The sequence below is a fragment of the Microchirus variegatus genome, assembly GCF_963457635.1.
Source record: "Microchirus variegatus genome assembly, chromosome: 19".
Lineage (NCBI taxonomy): Eukaryota > Metazoa > Chordata > Actinopteri > Pleuronectiformes > Soleidae > Microchirus > Microchirus variegatus.
Window position 1 is genome coordinate 22,173,036 of NC_139820.1, and position 22,595 is coordinate 22,195,630.

The window sequence follows — 22,595 nt, forward strand, 5'->3', positions numbered from 1 at the left end:
GGTTGCCATTCTTACCTTGCTGGAACCCAGGGGCTACTGGTCTACTGCTGCCTCTTGTGGTGAGTTTGTGTCACTTAATTTAAATAGAACAAATGCTTCTGAGCCCCAAAGTCACAAAAGAACACATTTGAACTTCGTAAAGAAAGCAGCAGTTGGTCGATATCTTCCTGTGCGCTGTGATGTAAAATTGCCTATTTTCTCGATGGGATTTGGTGCGTGAGAGTGAGTGGATTACAAAAATAACAACAAAAACCTTCAGTTTCCTGTTTGTGAAAGCTGTTTTCTGGTCTGAAAAAGTGACAAACACCTTCGTAAGATACTCCAGAGTCTTATTTTAATTGGTGAAAGCCATACGTGTCTGTGTTAGCAGACAATGACACATTCAGCCCTAACTACGTGTCAGTACCTCACACAGCCACACTTTTTAAAAAAAAGTCACTTTAATAGTTTCACTCAAATGCTATAATTAATTTCTGCTCGTCCGTCTGTAACAGCAACACCTCACATAAAATGTGTCTCGCGCTGCCTCCAACGAGACGAGGACACTGGTATAAATTCACCAGTCAAGGCCACTGCAGGGATTTTTATAGTCCCCGAAAGTGTCAAAACAGACAGTAAATCAACCTGAAGTGGACGGCGGGAAAAAAAAAAACATGTTTGTGAGAGTCCAGGAAAAAAAAAAGAAACAGGAAGTGTTGAAAGATAAAGGAAAATGAAAAAAAGGACGGAGCAGTAAAGAAAAGGAAAGAGGGAGTGATGGTGAGAGGATGGTGATAGAGCGAGGCTGACAAACAGCAGAGTAAATGGAGAGAGAGAGAGAGAGATATCTGGCATCTGAATGCACATTTCAGGCGTCCAACTCTTTCACTTTTATGTCCACACACACACTGACAGACGCACACACACACTGACAGACGCAAACACACACACTGCTGCCCAAACACTACACACACATTTACAGGTGGGTGTTATTATATGTTTTTGTATAAATAAGCGTTTGTGCTAATCCAGCGATAGAAATGAGCATCAGAGCTCTGAAATGGCCGAAGTTTAGAGGTTCTGTGTATAATGAACACACAAAAAATATCATTTACAGATGAACAAACAGTGGCATCAACGCAATTAAAAACTGTCATTTCAGCCACAGAAACCAGAGTCTGGATCATTTTCCATTAGGATCCTTCTCTAATATAACTTATACAATCTATGACAGGCGAGTTTGTTTAAGTAGTTTGTTTTTCCGAAAGATGGACGTGATCCTGTTTCTTAGATTTGGTTTGAAGATACTGATTAACAGGAATATTTAACACAGTTTGATGCTAAATTTCACTTTCCAGTCATGTTTATATGGAATGTGGCAAAAGGTAGGTTGGTTGGCTAGCTGGCTAACTGGTAGGTTGGTTTTTTGTGTTGTTGGTTAGCTGGCTAACTGATAGATTGGTTGGCTAGCTGGCTAACTGGTAGGTTGTTTTGTTGGTTGGTAGGTTGGTTGCATAGCTGGCTAACTGGTAGGTTGGTTGTTTGTGTTGTTGGTTAGCTGGCTAACTGATAGGTTGGTTGGTTCTTTGTTTTGATGGTTGGTAGGTTGGTTGCTTAGCTGGCTAACTGGTAGGTTGGTTGTTTTGTTGGTTGGTAGGTTGGTTTGTTAGCTGGCTAAATGGTAAGTTGTTTGTTTTGTTGGTTGGTAGGTATGTTGGTTGCTTAGCTGGCTAACTGATAGGTTGGTTGGTTAGCTGGCTAAATGCTAGGTTGTTTGTTTTGTTGGTTGCTTAGCTGGCTAACTGATAGGTTGGTTGGTATGTTGGTTGCTTAGCTGGCTAACTGGTGGGTTGGTTGGTAGGGTGACTGTTTGGTTGTGTTGCTGGTTGGTTGGTTAACTTCATTTATTTATTTTTAACTCGTTTTTCTCAAACATTAGACTCAGTCTTTCTTTCTGTGTGTGTGTGATACAGCGTTCCTGAGAGAGAGAGGCAGCAAAGCCCCTGAAGTAATTTATGGATGTATATATATATACATGTATATGGTCCATCCTGCTTTCACTGAACACAGATTTCCATCAGAAACAGACCAATCTATTAGCATATTGTTACAGTCTTTCCTGCACATTTCTTTCTCTGCCTGGACAGTAGCTGAATTATCAATGAGTGCAAACACACAAACACACAAACATATATTCACGGACAAAACGTATAGAAATACATATTCATGTGCAAAGACGATACATACAGGGTTCATTCAGTCACTAATATCCACACAAACACCCATCAATATGTAATTAAAGCTTCAGGAGGTTGTGAGTAATAATTGAATTGAGCCTCTGCTCCTTCGCTCTATTTACAAATGTGGAGGCTCATAAAAATGGATGGATGAACATCAGAAAAAGGTTGAGCATCACAAACAGTCGCCGCTTTCTCTCTCTCTCTCTCTCTCTCTCCATCAGATTAGTCAGTGAAATCCAATCTTCATTTTTCAAAAAGGTCTTTTGTCCCTGAAACGTCTCCAGGTCATAGATTCTGTCATCGTTGCCAGGTTTGATGAACAATCGGAGGCTGCGGTGGACGTTCTGAATGACAATCGCGGTGTGTGTGTGTGTGTGTGTGTGTGTGTGTGTGTGTGTGTGTGTGTGTGTGTGTGTGTGTGTGTGTGAACTCTGAAAGTTGATTGGTTTGTTGTCTCTTTGCTCAGAATCAAACCATCTGTGAGTTGTTAAGATTTTCACAGATTTGTACTCTAGTTTGGCTGCTAACTTCATTTTCTCTCTGGGTATTTGTTTGTTTGTTTGTCTGTTTTCTTGTTTGTTTGTTCAGGTGGTTTGTTGGTCGACTTGATGGCTGTTTGGTTGGTTAATTGGTTGTCTAGTTGGTTGGTTAGCTGCTTGTTTGGTTGGATGATTTGTTGGTATGGTGGCTGGTTGCTTTGTTTATTTGGTTGGTTATTTGGTTGGTTGATGGTAAGTTGGTTGGTTAGGTAGTTGTCTAGTTGGTTGGTTTGTTGTTCAGCTGGTTATTTGGCTGGATAGTTGGTTGGTTGGTTTGTTGTTTGGTTAGATTGTTAGTTGTCTAGATGGTTAGTTTATTGGTTGATTGTTTGTTAGTTGGTTGGTTGGTTGTTTGGTAGGTTGATTTGGTCAATGTTGGGTTGTTTGGTTGGTTTGTTAGTTGTTTGGTTGCTTGGTTGATTGGTTGGTTGGTTGGTTGGTTTGTTAGTTGTCTAGTTGTTTGGTTTCTTGGTTGATTTGTTGGTTGGTTGGTTGGTTGTTTGATTGGTTTATTAGCGGTCTAGTTGTTTGGTTGCTTGGTTGATTGGTTGGTTGGTTGGTTGTTTGGTTGGTTTGTTAGTTGTCTAGTTGTTTGGTTTCTTGGTTGATTTGTTGGTTGGTTGGTTGGTTGGTTGGTTTATTAGCGGTCTAGTTGTTTGGTTGGTTGGTTGGTTGGTTGATTGGTTGGTTGGTTGGTTGGTTGTTTGGTTGGTTTGTTAGTTGTCTAGTTGTTTGGTTGCTTGGTTGATTGGTTGGTTGCTTGGTTGTTTGGTTGGTTTGTTAGTTGTCTAGTTGTGTGGTTGCTTGGTTGATTGGTTGGTTGGTTGGTTGGTTGGTTGTTTGATTGGTTTATTAGCTGTCTAGTTGTTTGGTTGGTTGGTTGGTTGTTTGGTTGGTTTGTTAGTTGTCTAGTTGTTTGGTTGCTTGGTTGGTTGATAGGCTGGTTAGTTGTGTATTTGTTGGTTGATTGTTAGTTTAAATGGTTTGTTGTTTGGCTGGTTGATCGACTTAGCGGTTGGGTTGTTTGGTTGGTTGGTTTGTTAGTTGTCTCATTGTTTGTTTTGTCATTTGGCTGGTTATTTGGTTGGATAGTTGGTTGGTTGTTTGGTTGGTTTGTTGTTTGGTTGAATAGTCGGCTGGTTGCCTCATATGCCTTCATATATTATTGTTTGCGTGGCTTAAAGCACTGTATATTCATATAAGATCTGCGTAACAATGGTCGAACTTTAATTACTGACTTTAATTTTTATGATATTAATGACAACTTAATCAGCCACATACTGATGAGATTTTATTTGCTCTGGTTGCGTTTTCTTGAAAAGAATCTCATTCTCTCCACAGTGAGATGAGTGAAGCAGCTGTAGCTCATCAATCACACACTCAAAATGGTTTAATCCATAGAAAAAAAATAAACGGCACAAATGTTAAGTGCTCTTACTCACTGACTCTAATTAATATGCCAGACCGGTAAATGTCTGAGTTTTTAGCTCTAACCTTGAACGCTGCAGCTCTTCTTCCGTCCTGTGATCAGTTCATTCCTGAGTTTATCCTTCAAACATTAAACCACGTCTACATTTACATCTTTAACCCTCGGAGTCAGAAACGTCAAATCTGAGCTCGACCTCCGGTTTTACGTCTTTATTCAGACCGTTGACACTGAGACGTCACGTCGTCTCCGGAGGTTTCATTAAAAAACGGTGACGACAGACTTGAGTTTCAGCTCCCGTCGCTCAAAGGAAACGTAAGAAATGAGACTTTTAGTTTGTTGGACGTCCTCCAGTTCATCCTGAGGGTCCAAATGTATTTACCTTATGACGTTTAGAGTGAAAAACTGAAGTTTTCGTGTTTTTGGTTTTGGAACAAAGACAAAAATGGATCTAAACAATGAAACGTGATGCTGCGTTCGCTTCTTCCTGTTTTATTTTGACAGTCTGTTTTCATTCCCCACATCCTGTCAAGTTTCCCGCTCGTGTGATTGCTTTTTCCCGCCCTAATTACTTGCACCTGAGTCTCGTTGGCTCCTCCCCCCTCTCTGGGTTTACGTTCATGTATATAAAGATGTTCTGTGGACGCTCAGAGTGGCTTTTCCTGGAAAAGCTCTGTGTTTTTCAGTGTGGTTTTCATCATATTTGCCTTTTTCTGACCTGTGAATTTAATCGAATCCTCTGCCTGACTTGATCTTGATCTGCTGTGAACTAAAACCAGTGTTCGATTTGAAGATGTAGAAGTTGTTCTGTTGTGTTTAGAAAGGTTTATTTAACGTGGGGACACGTGAAATAAAATGGGAGAGCCGCGAGTTTGACAACATTCTATGAATATTTGTGGTGTGTGTGACAGAGTGAGTGTATATTTATATATGGGTCACGTCCTGAAGGACACACACACACACACACACACACACACACACACACACACACACACACACACACAGACTTGTTTTTATATATCAAAGAGGACACTGACAAAACTAGTCCTTAGCCCTTTAACCCTTGACTTAACCCTAAACTTAACCCTTAACTAAACCCTTAACCTTTAACCCTTAACTTAACCCTTACCCTTTAACTTAACACTTAACTAAACCCTTAACTTAACCCTTAACTAAACCCTTAACCTTTAACTTAACCCTTAATCCTTAACTTAACCCTTAACTAAACCCTTAACTAAACCCTTAACCCTTAACTTAACCCTTAACTTAACCATAACCCTTAACTTAACCATAACCCTTAACTTAACCCATAACCCTTAACTTAAGCCTTAACTCTTAACTTAACCCTAACCCTTAACTTAACTTAAGGAGGCGCCCTCTTTCTCTCCATTGTTAAAATCATGCGTCGACAGCTTTTATTGTGAAAATGCGTCTCTGTTGTCGTCCTTTTCCTCTTTAGCATCACTTCCATCTTCTCATCTTTTTGTAACTCCCTCTTTTTTCCCTCTCGTGTCATCATTCCATTTATTTCCCAGTCGTCCTCCATCTTTGCTCTTCTTCTTCCTCTTCTTCATCCTCCTCTCACACTCTCTCCCTCCTGCTCTTTATCTCATTCTCTCTCAATAACGTTCCCATTTATTTCTCCTTTATTCTCCAGGTTTTTTTTTCCTCTCTTCCTCTTGACCTTCTTCTCTTCCCTCGCTCCCTCGTTTTTTCTCCTCCCAAGTTGACATCTCCTCTCTCTCTCTCTCTCTCTCTCTCTCTCTCGTTTTCCCTCTCTTTTTATCCTCAATGACAGACCATCTGGCCTCAGCGAGGCATCTTTAATGGCTTCATCACGGGCTGCAGGACGCTGCTGAAACGGAGAGCAGGGATTGGCCGGAACGCCCGCCCACCTCCTCCACCCCCCCCCCCACCCCCCGCCTCCTCCGCCCAACCCCCCCCCATAACAGCCTCGGTTATAAATGTGAGCCGTTAAAAACGTTAAAGAGACGACAGCAGAGTCAGAGTCAGTGCAGATGTTTGGTTTCACAGAAACAACCAAACTGCATTTTAGCGTTTTATTCCGTGCGTTTTCACTTTACAGGAATCGTCGCCATGTTTTTGTTCCTGTTGATCTTATTTTTCTTCTTCTTCGTCTATTATTATTTACAGTTTTTTGGCCGCGTTCCATTTACATCACAACTCCAACGTCGTAACTTAGAAGGAGCTAAAAAAGAAGAGCTAGCAAAAACCACGGACCCCAAAACGTAACTCAGGCTAACTGTTGATAACAACACTCCACCAATAAATATCAACCCAAAATGTGACTGTTCTATATCAAAACAAACACTTTTATTTTTATATTTTAAGAAATAATGTCAATAATATTATTGTGACATCATTGGTTTATAATTCTAAGATCCTATTGCCCATTCGTAATGAAAAGTTGTTGTTTTTTAAAACTTTCTGACCATTTAATGGTCAGAATAGATGGTGTTTTTCTGCCAAAATAAAAACCAGAATTTCCACCTGAATTTTTATGGACCAGAGGTAAAAATCAGTGAACTTTGAGGTTCAAAAATATTTTTTTTGAACCTCATGGTAGGGTCTCACTGAAGGCATCAAAACTATGAATGAACACATATGGAATTGTGCATGTGTATATATACATATATATATTTATATGAAAATATTGTTCTCATTTAAATAAACATTACACTGAAATTGGCTAAATTTACAAGCTAGTTTTTAAAAATTCTACCCGAAGATTTGATTTCTGGCAGGTTTTCCTGTTTTTACAGTGCAGACTCAGTGATTCCACTGTCTCTGTGTAAAATATGCTGCTCATGTCTTCATGTAGAGTGTGTGATTGCCTCCCTGTCATAGATGGCGCTCTTCCTGCTGTTGCTCCGCAGGCACATGACACTTTGCTAACATACGTTATGATGTTATTAGATACCTGTGGTTATTTTACTGACATCAATACAGGGTTTTTTTTGTGGTTTTTTTTCCTGCATCTAAATGGACTGAACTGAAAGTGACCTTGTGTGTGTGTGTGTGTGTGTGTGTGTGTGTGTGTGTGTGTGTGTGTGTGTGTGTGTGTGTGTGTGTGTGTGTGTGTGTGTGTGTGTGTGTGTGTGTGTGTGTGTGTGTGTGTGTGAGGACGAGGAAGATAACCACGCTTCTAATTAAGGACAATGTCCCTCTGGAGACGAGCAGTGATATCTCACACATGTTCTGATATTAACGAGGTTCTGCAGGCGAAAAAAAAAAAAAGAAAAAAGAAAAAAAATCTCCTTGAAAAGTGAAATTACAAAATTGAAGGAGAAGAAAAACACATTATGTTAATGAGTTTTTGCAGGACAGCGATTACTAATTAATTATTGTAAAAAGACTATTGTGAATTTTTAGCAGCGGAAAAAAAAGTGATTAAAAGCTAGAAAAAACCTGTTTGATTTAAAGGACGAGTGTGTAAGAACAGAACTACGGTGGCCTTCACAGACCAAAAAAGGTCATTTGCTTAATAAGCTTCTACTTCAAAACACACAATGGTTTGTCCATTCAAGGCTCCTGTAGAAGTGTGGCAGTTACAACATGGCCGCCTCTGTAAAGTTCTTATAAAAGTTTTATTCTAAGGCTACGAAATGGCAAAGTCGGGACAATTTGAGACCAGCGCCACCTACTGGCCAAGCTTGAGAGGATATAGATTGTTTTTAAATGGTAGAGAAAATATCTTTTGCATTAATTTGAATTTAAAAAAACAAACAAACATGTCTTAAGGAGGAATTATTTTTGTCTCTTTCTGAATTCCTGAATTTGCCTTTTTTTGAATTATTGAGATTCTTTTTTTTACGTAAATGCTTTTTTTTTTTCTGCTCCGATTTTCTAATTTAATCAACACATTTATTATTTCAGGCTCTGTTTTTCTGAATTTGTAAGACAATTTCTCCTTAAATGTTTTTATTTTTCTTCTCTGAAGTCCTAAATTATTGAGTCAAATTATCAAATTTTTTGGGAATTTGTGTATTTGTGTGATTATTTTCCCATCTTTAAGTGTAAAATTGGACGTTAAGATGCTTAAAACCTGACCTACAGAGAGCAAACATCTTAAATTATTGTAAAAAAACAGACAATGATAACAATAATAATGTTTATCTAGTGTAGACATCTTAAGGTAAAGTTGCCAAATAATACATTTTAAAATAAATATTAGGAATGTATATATATTTTTATAAATAATTGGTTTTGCCACCTGACATTTTTGTTGTTGTGAATTTAAAAATACTGTTAAAAAATGAGTTAAAACAGTTAGAATAGTTATTCGATATATGAGACATGTTCAAACACATTGTTCTGGACTGAAAAATATGCATTACATCTATTTTGAAAATGCTTTTTAAAAAATACCTTTTTAGAAGCTTCATTTGTCATTGACCCATATATTTTTTTTCCATTTCTGTTTGCCTGAATTAATAAAATGCATTTTTTTCTAATCCGCACCAAAACCAGACACTTAGAAACCGTCTGTTTCCTGTTTTTATTTAGTTTACAGACATCAACAGATTCTCCAAATATCAACATTGATGGTTTTGTGTATAATTTACAAATGAACTTCAGGATTTTGTGGTCGTTCAAACAAAATCAAATCACATTGAGCTTCTGCTGGAAACTTAAATAAAAACATCAGAGATTATAGATGATGATGATGCACTTGTGATAAATAACGACCTGACTTCCTGTCTCACACGGTTTAGTCGTGACTGCAGCTCATTGTTTTGTTTGCTGGAGATTTTTCCCTCAGGGTTTTTTACTCAAACTGTTCATCACGTCGTCAGCTGCATTTTTAGAACAGGATTAAGTGAGTGACTCAGCGTCAGTGAGTCATTAAAAAAGAAAAAAGCTTCCACTGTTACTGACGTGTTCATGTGTTCATGTGTTCATGTGTTCATCACATTCTCTGTTGTTTGTCTCCTCGACTCATCTCTCGTCGTCTTTTCTCATTTCCCTGATTTGTTTTCACTTCACCTCCCTCGTTCGTCTCCTCGTTCGTCTCCTCGTTCGTCTCCTCTTTCGTCTCCTCGTTCATCTCCTCGTTTCTTTCTCTTCAGACACAGTTGTGTTTGTTTCCCTCTCGGTGAAACTCTGGTATAAACTTGTTGCTATGATACAGCAAACTTTTTTTTATAGACAAATATTGAAATGTGTACTTTTCAGAGTTTGATATAGAAACCAGAGGAACAACCGTCACAGGGAGAGACCACAGGGATTTTAATGATGGGGGAAACTTTAAAGAAGTTTTGTTTATGTTGAAATCTTCTTTCTTTTACTCAAAAAAGTTCACAAAAACAATTATTTATGATGCAAAAATAAATCTGTAAATAAAAAAACTCACAGAAATACTTCAGGAGAACTTGATATTGATATTTTACTGAACTATTCTCTGACATAATATCATATGTGAAGAGGAGAAACTATAAATTTGACATAATGTGAAGATTTAATATAAAAGTTTGGGTTCACGAGCGACAAAACTCTGCTCTGTTCTCCACTGACTTTGTCTTTTTTACTCTTTATTCTTCTTTCTGGTCTTTCTACGGAGAGGTTTTGTGAAAGAGAAGAGAAAAAAGAAAGAAACTGGAGCAGAGAATGATAGAGAAAGACAGAGAAAAAGAAAGAGAAAAGAGAGTGAAGTGATAAATCACCCTCTTCCCTGTGAGTTTGGAGGTTTTTGTCGTCGCTCATCGTCGGTGATGAATCGTCGTCCTCAGAGAGAAGAGCGGGTGAAAACCGGGAAAATGAAAGTCATAAAATAAAAGAATGAAAGTGAAGAAGCAACAGAAGGACGTTCTCTTTCCTTCTTCTTTATCCCAGAGAAGAAAGAGAAGATGATGATAAACACTGAGGGATGGAGAGATGAAGAGAGAGAGAGAGTTTCAAGGATCTTCGCTCTTTTCTCTTCGTCCGTCTGCAGCTTCAGTTCTGTGTTCGTCTACTAATGTCTGAGTTTATGTAGTTTGTTTTATCTTTGATCTACAGTTCCTCATCTTAATATACTCATCTCCGTCTATACCTCTTTTATCTTGTCTTATCTTATATTTTATCTTGTTTTACCACCATCACTAAGTTAAAACATTGTATTTTGTGAATTCGGCTTTTAAAATCCTCTGTTCAGATTAACTTAAGTGACACAAAGTGACCACACGAGGCAGCAGTAGACCAGCAGCTCCTGTGTCCCCCATGAGCTAACATCTTAAATTTTCACTATGGGGTTTGGTGTGGGAGAGTTTACGGTTTACGAACTTCCGTTTCCTGTTATTTAAACTCCTTTCACTTAATAAAATCAACATCCACTACTATGCCGTCCCAAAATTTGACAAAAACTTCATACTAGACTATGTCGTTCAAAATGTTTAAATTTAGGGGGAAAAAAGTTTTTGGTCCAAATTTTGACAAAAACGTTGTACAATACTATGTCGTCCCAAATGTGACAATTTTTTTCCCAAAAAAAATAGGTCCAAAAATTGACAAAAATTACGTTTGCCGTCCCAAATTTGACAATTTTTTCAAAAAGAAATTCTGTCCAAAATTTGACAAAAACGTCTATACTATGTCGTCCAAAATGTAACAATTTTTTGGTAAAAAATTTAAATGCCAAAATTTGACAAAAACGTCATACTATACTACGTTGTCCAAAATGTGACAATTTTATTGAAAAAAAGATTTTGGTCCAAAATTTGACAAAAAACGTCGTACTATACTATGTCTTTCAAAATTTGACCAATTTTTGGGGAAAAAAGTTTTTGGTCCAAAATTTGACGAAAACGTTGTACAATACTATGTCGTCCCAAATTTGAAAAAAAAAAAATTCAAAAAAAAATTGGTCCAAAATTTGACAAAAACGTCATACTATACTGTGTCACTATGTCATCCCAAATTTGATGACATAGTAAATACAGTTGTACAGTTTACACTTATTGGTCTATATCCAGTAATGTCCAATACACATTTAACAAGCTTAGTAGCTCCTGGATTAAAACTATCAACTGTTATTCACTGCGGGGCCGACATTGGCCCGCGGGCCGCACTTTGAGAACCAATGGTCTAAATGATTCAAATGCACAATCTCATGTCAATTTCATGAGTCAATGAGAAATTTTCAAGTGTTTTGCTGCAAAAACACTCAAAGAAATAGATAACATCAGTGTTTTTTTTCTCTGAAGGTCCCAGGGAAAGTAAAATGTTGTTTACCGCCGTTGCATCTTTTTTTTATTTTAATTCAGGAAGGCTGGAGAACAGCAGCAGCCGCCGCCGCCGCCGCCGCCACCGGGCTCAGGTGACGCTCGCCACGAGGGAAATAAGACTCGTCTAAATCACGGACAAAAAGAGGGATGACAGGGAGAGAATGAGGGATGAGAGAGGAGCAGGAGATAAAGAAGACGAAGAGAAACCAAAGTAAAAGAGATTAAAAAAACAAGATGGAGCAAAAAGCTCTGGAGGGAAAGAGGTGCAACGAGAATACAAAACAGAGGGTGAGATGAAAATGAGCAGAGACACAAAAATCCGGAAAAATCAACCTGAAAGCAGATGAAGTGAATCAGCGAATAGAGAAGGAGGAGAAAGAAGAAACAGAACAGAGGATGTTGGTGAAAGTGATGAGAAACTTAGTTACGGTCAAATGTTAATGCTGGGGAGGATGATGGTGGTTTTTAGGGAGCGAGAAATAAGACGTACGTTAGAAAGCCAACGTACGTGAGAAAACAGACTTAGGTTAGAAAGCAAACATACGCGAGAAAGCAAGACGTACGTGAGAAAACAAACATATAAGAAAACAGACGTATGTGAGAAAACAGACGTGCGTGAGAAAACAAAGGTATAAGAAAACAGACGTACGAGAGAAAACAGACGTGCGTGAGAAAACAAACGTATAAGAAAACAGGCGTACATGAGAAAGCAGACGTATAAGAAAACAGACGTACGTGAGAAAGCAGATGTACGTGAGAAAACAAACATAAGAAAACAGACGTACGTGAGGAAAGTAGACGTACGTGAGAAAACAAACATACGTGAGGAAAGCAGACGTACGTGAGAAAGTAGACGTACGTGAGAAAACAAACATGAGAAAACAGACGTACGTGAGATAACAAACATGAGAAAGCAAACGTACGTGAGAAAACAAACATGAGAAAACAGACGTACGTGAGAAAGTAGACGTATGTGAGAAAACAGACGTACATGAGGAAAGCAGACGAAAGTGAGAAAGCAGACGTACGTGAGAAAGCAGACGTACGTGAGAAAGCAGACGTACGTGAGGAAACAAACGTGAGAAATAGACGTACGCTAGGAAAGTAGACGTATGTGAGAAAACAAACATGAGAAAACAGACCTACGTGAGGAAAGCAGACGTACGTGAGGAAAGTAGACGTATGTGAGGAAAGTAGACGTATGTGAGAAAACAAACGTGAGAAAGTAAACGTACGTGAGAAAACAAACATGAGAAAACAGACCTACGTGAGGAAAGCAGACGTACGTGAGAAAGTAGACATACGTGAGAAAACAAAAAATTAGAAAACGGACGTACGTGAGGAAAGCAGACGTACGTGAGAAAACAAACATATAAGAAAACAGACGTATGTACGCGAGGAAAGCAGACGTACGTGAGAAAAGTAGAAAAGTATGTGAGGAAACAACAGCAGCAGCATGAGACTGTGATCAGGGTCCAGACATGAGCGTCTGTGGCTGAAAACAGAAAAACCTCCTTCTTCTTCTTCTTCTTCTTGATCTGCTGCCAGTTCACTGTGACACTGCCAATCCCATCAGACGCTCGTCTGCACCTCCACACATCGTCGTCATCGTCTTCGTCATCATCGTGGTCGTCACCGTGGTCGTCATCGTGGTCGTCATCGTGGTCGTCTGCTGCCTTGCTCTGCAGCGACGCTGTGGGAAACACCGATTCCTGCAGGAGATTAATTACAACACGGATGAAAGTGTCTTGGCTCAGGTGAGGTCGTCCTCACTGTGGATTAACGCAGACGCTGCGTGAACATGGATTAAGTCGCGTCTGAGAAGATTTAGCTGAGAACTCGTCGTTTCACCATCTGCTGATTCAGAGTTCAGATTACAGCAAACTCAAGCTGCTTTAATCCCCTGAATCTGAGGATAAATCTGGTCTGGAATCTGGGCTTTTGTAGAGAGATGATCTCGTCCTATTAAGGATTTTAAAAATTGGATTAGGTAAAGACTAAATCATGTTCTGGACTATTATGGTGGGATTTTAAAGGCTGTTATACAAAATCTACTTAGAATTCCAAAATCTACTTATAATCACAAAATCTACTTATAGTTTCAAACTCTACTCATAATCCAGAAATCTACGTATAATTCCAAAATCTCAGCAACAGTACAATTCAGAAACATTCTCTGATCTGAAACACTGGGAGGGCGTGTCCACAGGGGGCGCCAAATCCCTGGTTTCCATGACATCAGAGGACGTTGACTTGCATTTACTTCCCAGAGACTCATTTTGACTTTGACCTCACGTCTTCAAACATCTACATTATGGCTACTTTATGATTTTTGTCCCCATAAAGAAGACGGTCCCCGTAACGTGAGTAAGAAAACACATTTAGGTCGGATACACTTTTACGTGAACTCTCTGTTATCAAACCACGTATTTAACAAACAAACGCGACATTTTTATCATTTTAATCGCAGTTACACAAAACACAGAGCTGGTTGAGCTCCTGCTCTCTGTCTCCCCCTGTGTCCGTCTGTGGTACTGCAGCCTCACAGCAGGACTCTTTCTTTTCTTCTCCACTTGATTTCCTTCATCTTTAGAGAATTTTAAATATGTTTTTTTCTGAATCCTGGACTATTTTTTATTTCACCTGAGGGCCTCTTGACATCTATTCTGGTCAGTAGGGGGCAGTAAAGTGTGAAAAATTTCAACTTTTGGAGGGGAAAAAGCAACTGCAATCTTGTGATATTCCAATTATTGGAATATTCCATATTTGGATATTCCAAATTCTAATGTGGAATTTTTGACTCCATACTGCCCCCCAGGATTTCCAGTGGTATTGCTCCATTTCGTCTGTCTTGGTCTAACGTACCAGAATTCCGAGTTCCGATGTCTGGAATCTGAGCTAAAGTCTTTATTTATGACACCTGAACATGTTCATTATAATCTGTGACTTTTTCCACTAAGATGAATTCATCAAGGATTTGATATATTCCAACTATTTAGATGACATTGAACGCAACACAGTCTTTCAGTCGCAGAGAGATCTTCTCTTACCTCCACCTTCTCTCTCTCTCTCTCTCTCTGTCTGTTTGAGGACTCACTCTTAATAAACCGTTTGACCCATTGACTCTGCACACACACACACACACACACACGCACACACACACACACACACACACACACACACACACACACACACACACACACACACACACGCACACACACACTTAGTACAACATGTCTCCACAAGCAGAGGCTTAATTCAATTTATCTGCTCTGAATTATTCATGAGACGAATCACATCACTACGAACCATCTTCAGCATGCGTGTGTGTGTGTGTTTTCAGTGTGTGTGTGTGTGTGTGTGTGTGTGTACGAAAATCAATCTTTTTTGGTGCAATAAATTAAACTAAATCCATTTTTCACTAAATGAAAAGAGCTCGTGTTTTTATTCCACGCTGTCGAGTCTGAGTTTTATCCTCAGGTTTGTGTTTGTGGAAAAATATTCTGTCATTTTTGTGTCTCAGTGTGTGTGTGTGTGTGTGTGTGTGTGTGTGTGTGTGTGTGTGTGCGTGTGTGTGTGTGTGTGTGTGCCACAGACTCAAACAGGATCTTCCTCTTTGCCTCCGAGGCAAATGTTGACTGTGCCGGAAAATATCGGCGTCTCAAAAATAGCAGAGGTTTCTTCAGTGTTTGCTCAGTTCACGCACATGAACATGAACGTCCACACAAACGTCTTCTCTCGACCTTTTACCCCCCCACACCCCCCACACCCCCGCGGGTAAAAGTGGATCGGTCTAAACGGACTTCATCTGTGAAGTTTTCATCATAATCCAAGTCAAAGGTAAAATCTGGCCCCCGAATTTATTCAAAAACATATTCTGCATAATTGCAACAAGTCCTATATTGGTGGTCGCGCATAATTAATGACTCTGTGTTTAACCTGAGATGCTAATTATGAGCAGATGGCAGCGGCGCAGCAGGACCTGGAGTTCTGCTCACGTTAAAGATGTCAAAAATCGGAATTTTAAGGTCAATTTTGTTGTATCACTGAGGCCACGCCTTTTGAGTTAGAAAAATTTCTCGAACAGCTTTTAATCATTAACTTGTCTAGAACATATGTACTAAGTTTGGCTGGGCTAGCTTAAACGTGCTAGGAGGAGTTCCTTCAAATGCATAGGCTAGTCATTTTTCGTTTTTCCAAAATGGCCGACTTCTGGGTGGGCGGAGCTAATGGAAGTACATTAGAAATGTGTTTGGAATCACCAGAGAAATAAGTGTACCAAGTTTGGTTCAAATGGGAACAACTATGTGCGACTTATACACAAAAGAAAAAATCAGAAATTTAGCATTTTACGCAATTTTGACCACTTTATCACTTTAGCACTTGGACCGAGCCACTGACCTAAAGTCTCACATATAACAATAAAATCTATGTCAATTCAAGTTTAGAAGACTTTTGCAACAGGAAACTGAAGTTTGTAAACCACTCACTCTCCCACACCAAAGCCCACAGAGAAAATCAGTGATTTTAGCTCACGGCGACACAGGAGCTGCAGGTCTACTGCTGCCTCGTGTGGTCACTTTGTGTCACTGAGGTGAATCTGAATTAAGATTTTCAAAAGCCGAATTCAAAAAATAAGACATTATAAGTTAGTGATGGAGGCAGCAGTGGATCAACAACTCCTGTGAACTCCTGTGTCTCTGTGATGTTAAAATCACAGTTTTTCTCTATGGGCTTTGGTGTGGGAGAGTGAGTGGTTTACAAACTGTTTGTTTGTCTTTGGTTTTAAAAACGTAAAGTCATGATGAAGAAATCATGCCGTGGATTATAGAGAAAGCGTAAATAATCCTCAGAATTCTGTTTTTGTGTGTAACTGATGCGTAACAATGTCGGATTTTCTCTCTTACACACACACACGACACAAATTGTTATGCTTTGTTTGATGATTTGAGGAAAAAAAATATAAATAATCTATTATGTTTTTCGCTTCTTATAAATTATTTTTACACCCGGAAAATAGGATTATTCCGTCCTGTCAGAAATAAACATTGTTTTGATGTTGTTTATTCGAGATGTTTACAGTGTGTGGAGAAAAAAGCCTGTAAAAAATGGAAGTTTCCCTTCACTGCAGAGACATTAGGTGTGTGTGTGACTGTGTGTGTGTATATATATATCCACACACACACACACATACAGAGTGTGTGTTTCTATCTTGGCGTTCAGCCCAGGGTTCCAACGCTTGGATGGAGCGAAAGAAAAGGCCACTATAAAGGTGACACACATGGTGTATTTCACTGTCAATCCTTTGTTGCCCTCCCTCACACACACACACACACACACACACACACACACACACACACGCACGCACACGTGCGCGCACACACACACACACGTATAGATCTATCCTCGTCTAACGTGTATTCATTAAAAACACACAGATGTGTAGATGTTTTCCTTCAGAGCAGGTCAGTCAGCTGTGCTGATAGTGAAGCCCGGGCTGCAGAGACTCTGCACCTACGCGAGCGCCGGTGATTTATTGCGAAGGTAAAGCTCGGACGCCAAGTCACAAACTCTAATTAGAAAATCCTGTGCAGGCAGCTGAGTGCAGCACAGAGCCTTAAATCTCTGCAGCCGTCAGACTCAGACTGCTGCAGCGTCCCAGAGCTCACTGTGGACCGGGGATGACACCCTGCAGCAACAGCAACAGCAGCAGCAACAGCAACAGCAACAGCAATAGCAACAGCAACAGCAACAGCAACAGCAGCAACAACAGCAACAGCAGCAGCAACAGCAACATCAGCAGCAACAACAGCAACAGCAACAGCAACAGCAACAGAAGCAACAGTAACAGCAGTTAGATAGCAGTTAGAAAGCAACAGCAGAAGAAACAGTAGTAACAGCAGTAGTAACAGCAGTAACAGTAGTAACAGCAGTAACAGTAGTAACAGTAACAATAACAGTAACAGTAGTAACAGTAACAATAACAGTAACAGTAGTAACAGTAACAGTCGTAACAGTAACAGTAGTAACAATAACAGTAACAGTAGTAACAATAACAGTCGTAACAGTAAAAGTGGTAACAGTAACAGTAGTAACAATAACAGTAGTGACAATAACAGTAGTGACAGTAACAGTAGCAAAAGTGGTAACAGTGGTTACAGTAGTAACAGTGGTAACAGTAACAGCAGTAACAGTAGCAACAGTGGTAACAGTAACAGTAGTAACAGTAACAATAACAGTAACAGTAACAACAGTAACAGTAGTAACAATAACAGTAGTGACAGTAACAGTAGTAAAAGTAACAATAATAGTAACAATAACAGTAACAACAGTAACAGTAGTAACAGTGGTAACAGTAGTAACAGTGGTAACAGTAACAGTAGTAACAGTGGTAACAGTAACAGTATTAACAGTGTTAACAGTAGTAACAGTGGTAACAGTAGTAACAGTAGTAACAGTGGTAACAGTAGTAACAGTAGTAACAGTGGTAACAGTAGTAACAGTAGTAACAGTGGTAACAGTGATAACAGTGATAACAGTAACAGTGGTAACAGTAGTAACAGTGATAACAGTGGTAACAGTAGTAACAGTAGTAACAGTGGTAACAGTGATAACAGTGATAACAGTAACAGTGGTAACAGTAGTAACAGTGGTAACAGTAGTAACAGTAGTAACAGTGGTAACAGTAGTAACAGTAGTAACAGTGGTAACAGTGATAACAGTGATAACAGTAACAGTGGTAACAGTAGTAACAGTGATAACAGTAACAGTAACAGTAGTAACAGAAACAATAACAGTAACAACAGTAACAGTAGTAACAATAATAGTAGTGACAATAACAGTAGTGACAGTAACAGTGGTAACAGTAACAGTAGTAACAATAACAATAACATTAGTAGTAACAGTGAGAGTAACTGTAACAATGCAGCTTGACTGCAGACGAAGGCCCAGAAACAGCAGAATGACCACACTGATCACTGACCACTGATCAGTGATCACTGACCACTGATCTCAGATCACTGATCACAGATCACTGATCACTGATCTGCTGCCAAATCTTCATCCAAAGTAAAAAATGGAGGCTTCAGGAGTAATTTAGTGAACCTGATGGTGAAGAGATTTCATTGCACTTCCAGTGTCTTTGTGCGGATAAGTAAAGTGTGATGAGAGCGCGCGCGCACACACACACACACACACACACACACACACACACACACACACACACACACACACACACACACACACACACACACACACACAGTGTACTCCACTGATGACTGAAGCACTTCTGTAATGACATGAAAGCTAAATGGATCTGCAGCCGATCGTCAAACTCTGAATATTTCAGCTCACTGGACTTTAACGTCTCACCTCTGAGTGAAGCAGTGAATCCATGCGACTGCACTCAGGTCAGATGATCCACTGGTGATGATGAATGTGAGCAGTTTGGTTAATCTGAGGGGGATTAGATTAAATTATATGACACACGTGTGCGTTAATGTGATAAAGTGCAGCCAAAAACACTGTAATCTACAACAGCAGAGGTGAGGTTATTATTATTATTATTATGGGATTACAGATCAATTATGCCTGTCTGATAACTGATATGTTAAAAACACAGCTTTTTCTCACAGGGAACTTACATTTATAGACCACTCACTCTCCCACACCAAACCCCATAGAGAAAACCAGCGATTTAACATCACGACACATCAGTCGCTAATTCATCGCCGACACCGTTCATCAGCTCAAATATATTCTTTTGTGACGTCCGTCTTTTGAAATCCTTCATTTTAGATTGACTTCAGTGACACAAAGTGACCACACGAGGCAGCAGTGGAGCAGCAGCTCACGCGTTTACGCCAAACTTCTGCTGTAAGAGGTTTTTTAACGGGAAATAAAGTGGTTTTGGTTTTAAATATTTGTATTTTATTTTATTAACAATAACTAACGATAAGGTTTTTTTTATTATTATTATTATTATTATTATTATTGCCAAGCGCTGTGAAAAAAAGGTTTATTATAAGGAAGTAGTAAAAAAGGCGACATCAGAGGCTCTTATTTTGAAACCCAATTATATATAACCACATATACACAATTAAAATGATCAAAAACATATGTTTTTGTATTTTATTTTACAAGAATAAGTTTTAAAAAAAATTAAAAAAATGTACTAATATAACATTAGCTTATTTAATATATGTATATATATATATATATATATATATATATATATATATATATATTTATTTAATATATATATAGAGAGAGAAAACTATTTACATTAAGTGTAAAAGTTTCAGTGTGAACTTCAGGTCAGTAATTTGTTCTTTGAACACTTTTAATCCTCTTCACACCCGGATAACGTCAATAAATAAAGTCTGAAAAGGAAATAAAGAAAGAGAAATAAAGAAGTGTCTGTAGCAATAAAACAGGACAGAGACGACGAAGCAATAAACTCGGCTGAAATAAAGATATAAAAGACTTTAAATGAGACAAAACAGATAAAAAAAAGGGCTGAATTAATGAACGTTACTGTTAAACTCCTGCAGCAGCTCGTTCCTACGTCTTTTCGCAGACTTAATTAATGACACTGTGGAAATATTACGGTTATAAATCAAACAGAAAACTCTCTCTAAACTTTACACTTCGCAGGTTTTTCCTCGTTGCTTATTTTCCTCCGTCTTTACGTCAGGTTTATTATCTGAAAAATGTAAAATGCTAATGTACGAAAAAAGCTCTTCCCTGCTTCGTCGAGTCAAACGTGTTTTCCTTTTTTTTGTCCGAGGCTTTTATTTTGTTAACCTCGACGTTTGAATGCAGAACGCGTCCTAAGTGGCTGATGTTTAGCTTTAACGGCTCCGTCGAAACGCTAAAAGCTCCGCAAATTGTTTAAAAGCAACGGCAGATGAGGGATGATGGATCAGGTTTGTGTCAAACATTCACTCACACATTTGATCCAGTTTGATTTCATCTCCTCTTTGTTTTTGTTTTTTTCCTGCTTCACGACTTTCACAAACCTTTAAAAGTGAAGATTTTACAGCGGCCGTGTTTTATCGTCGCAGCGCGTTAAGAAGTTACGACATGATTTGTTTTGAAAATGTGTATTTTTCCGTTTCTTTTGACAGACAGAGGATGTGTAAACATGGTGTTAAAGCAGCTAGCTAAGTAGCTAACTAGCTTTAGGAGATACAGTTGACATGAATGCTAACTACTACCTGATTAGCACTACCTAGATAGTTAGCTTTACCACCCAATCCTGGTTCTCAACAAACCTTTTCACCACAATTGATTATACACATGTAAAAAAATGGCGGGAAACATACAGGTAGCTAGGTAGCTAACTACACTAAGGAGTTATGGGTGACTGTAATGCTAAGTTAGCTGGTTATCTAGATAGTTAGCACCGCTTATCATGAATTAGCCGTGTAGCTGGCCACAACAAGCTAAGGTTGTACATTGCACTACCTAGCTAGCATTACCACTTATAACTCTTTTTATGTTTGTTGTGAAGCGTGTTAACCTGCGCGTAGCTACATGTAAGTAAGTAACCTGAATCAAAATTGATTTTTACACACATTATACTCTGTGTGTATATCTGTAATGTGCAGATTGTGTAAACAAATGCAGGAAACATACACGTAGCTCGGTAGCTAACTACCCTAAGGATGTATGGGTTACTGTGATACTAAGGTAGCGAGTTAACTAGCAAGTTGGCACCACTTATCTTGAATCCTAACCTGAATCCTTGTCGCCTACGCTAAATTTAGCCGTGTAGCTGTAGGGGCCACAACAAGCTAAGAGGACGCAACTTGATCGATTGTAAATTGCACTACCTAGCTCGTTAGCATTAGAATCATAATTGATTTTTACACACATTTTACTCTGTGTGTATATCTGTATTTTGCAGATTGTGTAAACAAATGCAGGTAGCTAGCAAGGTCACTATACCCTGAGGGTTTATGGGTAACTATCATGGATCCTAACCCTAACCACTGAATTTCCCCCCCGTAGCTGTTGTGTTTAAGGGACCTTTAAAAGGTTACGACATGATTGATTGTCCACACAGTAGATGTGTAAACATGGTGGAAAAGCATCCGGCAGCTAATTAGCTGACTAGCGAGATTAATGCCAACCACTGTACCTGGTTATCTACGCTACCAGAGCGCCATCGTGTTTAAATCCCCGACCCAGGCAGTCGACGATGTTCTACCAAGCCTGTCCAACGAGTTCTTCTGGGGGAAGGTGGAGTCGCTGTGGATATTATTAGCTCCTGTGTAGCTAAACCCTGAGCGTTGGCCCACAACCAAGTCCTGAAGGCCACATTCAGCCCAGGGAAGTGGAGACTGGAGATTCCAGGAACCCTGGCTAGGGTTAGGGTTAGGGTTAGGGTTAGATAAGCTGCTGATCCCAGGAACCACCAAGCAGGTCGTCCTCTAAGAGCGTTGAGTGAGGGTATATGATGATGATCTAACGACCCCAAGACCATGTATGTAACTATCTAAATATGTCATTTTAACACACATTAGGTGATTATTTCTGTGTTTTTTTAAAACATACGTCGTAGCACAAACCTTTTTTCTTCGAGGTTCCGACCGACTTGGTTTTCGTTTTTTTTTGACGGCGGCTCGTTGACTCAGCACTTTCTCCACGTGAAGGACACTAACTCAACAGCTTTGACTCCTGGCTAATTGTATGGATCTGCCTCGATCAATCCCACGTATTTCTGCTACAGGAGCAGAAGGAATGGGATGGGAGTTGTGGGGGGGCGGGGGGGGGGGGTCCCAGGGGGGCTCACGGGAACATCTTATCAGCAGGGCTGGACGTAAAATATGGCTGTAACACACAGAGAGAGAGAGTGGGAGGAGGGAGGGATGAAGCTGCTGCTGCTGCTGCTGGAGAAGAAGTGCTGGATTTTATGACGCACCATTACAAACCTGTTAATCCGTGGAATTGCGGGTGTTTATTTGCCTCTTCCCGGGCCGTTTCCTGTGTAGCTACAATAGGAAATGACTTGTAATTACGTTCCCTATATATATATATATATATATATATGTATATTCAGTTTGCTGGTGTTCAAGTATTTTTTTTTGTGGCTGTAGCTTTTGACACGACGACAACTGGAGGAGTGAGAAACGGATGGTGGAGACCAAAATGGAGCTGAAAGAGGGTGAAAATGGATGGTGTA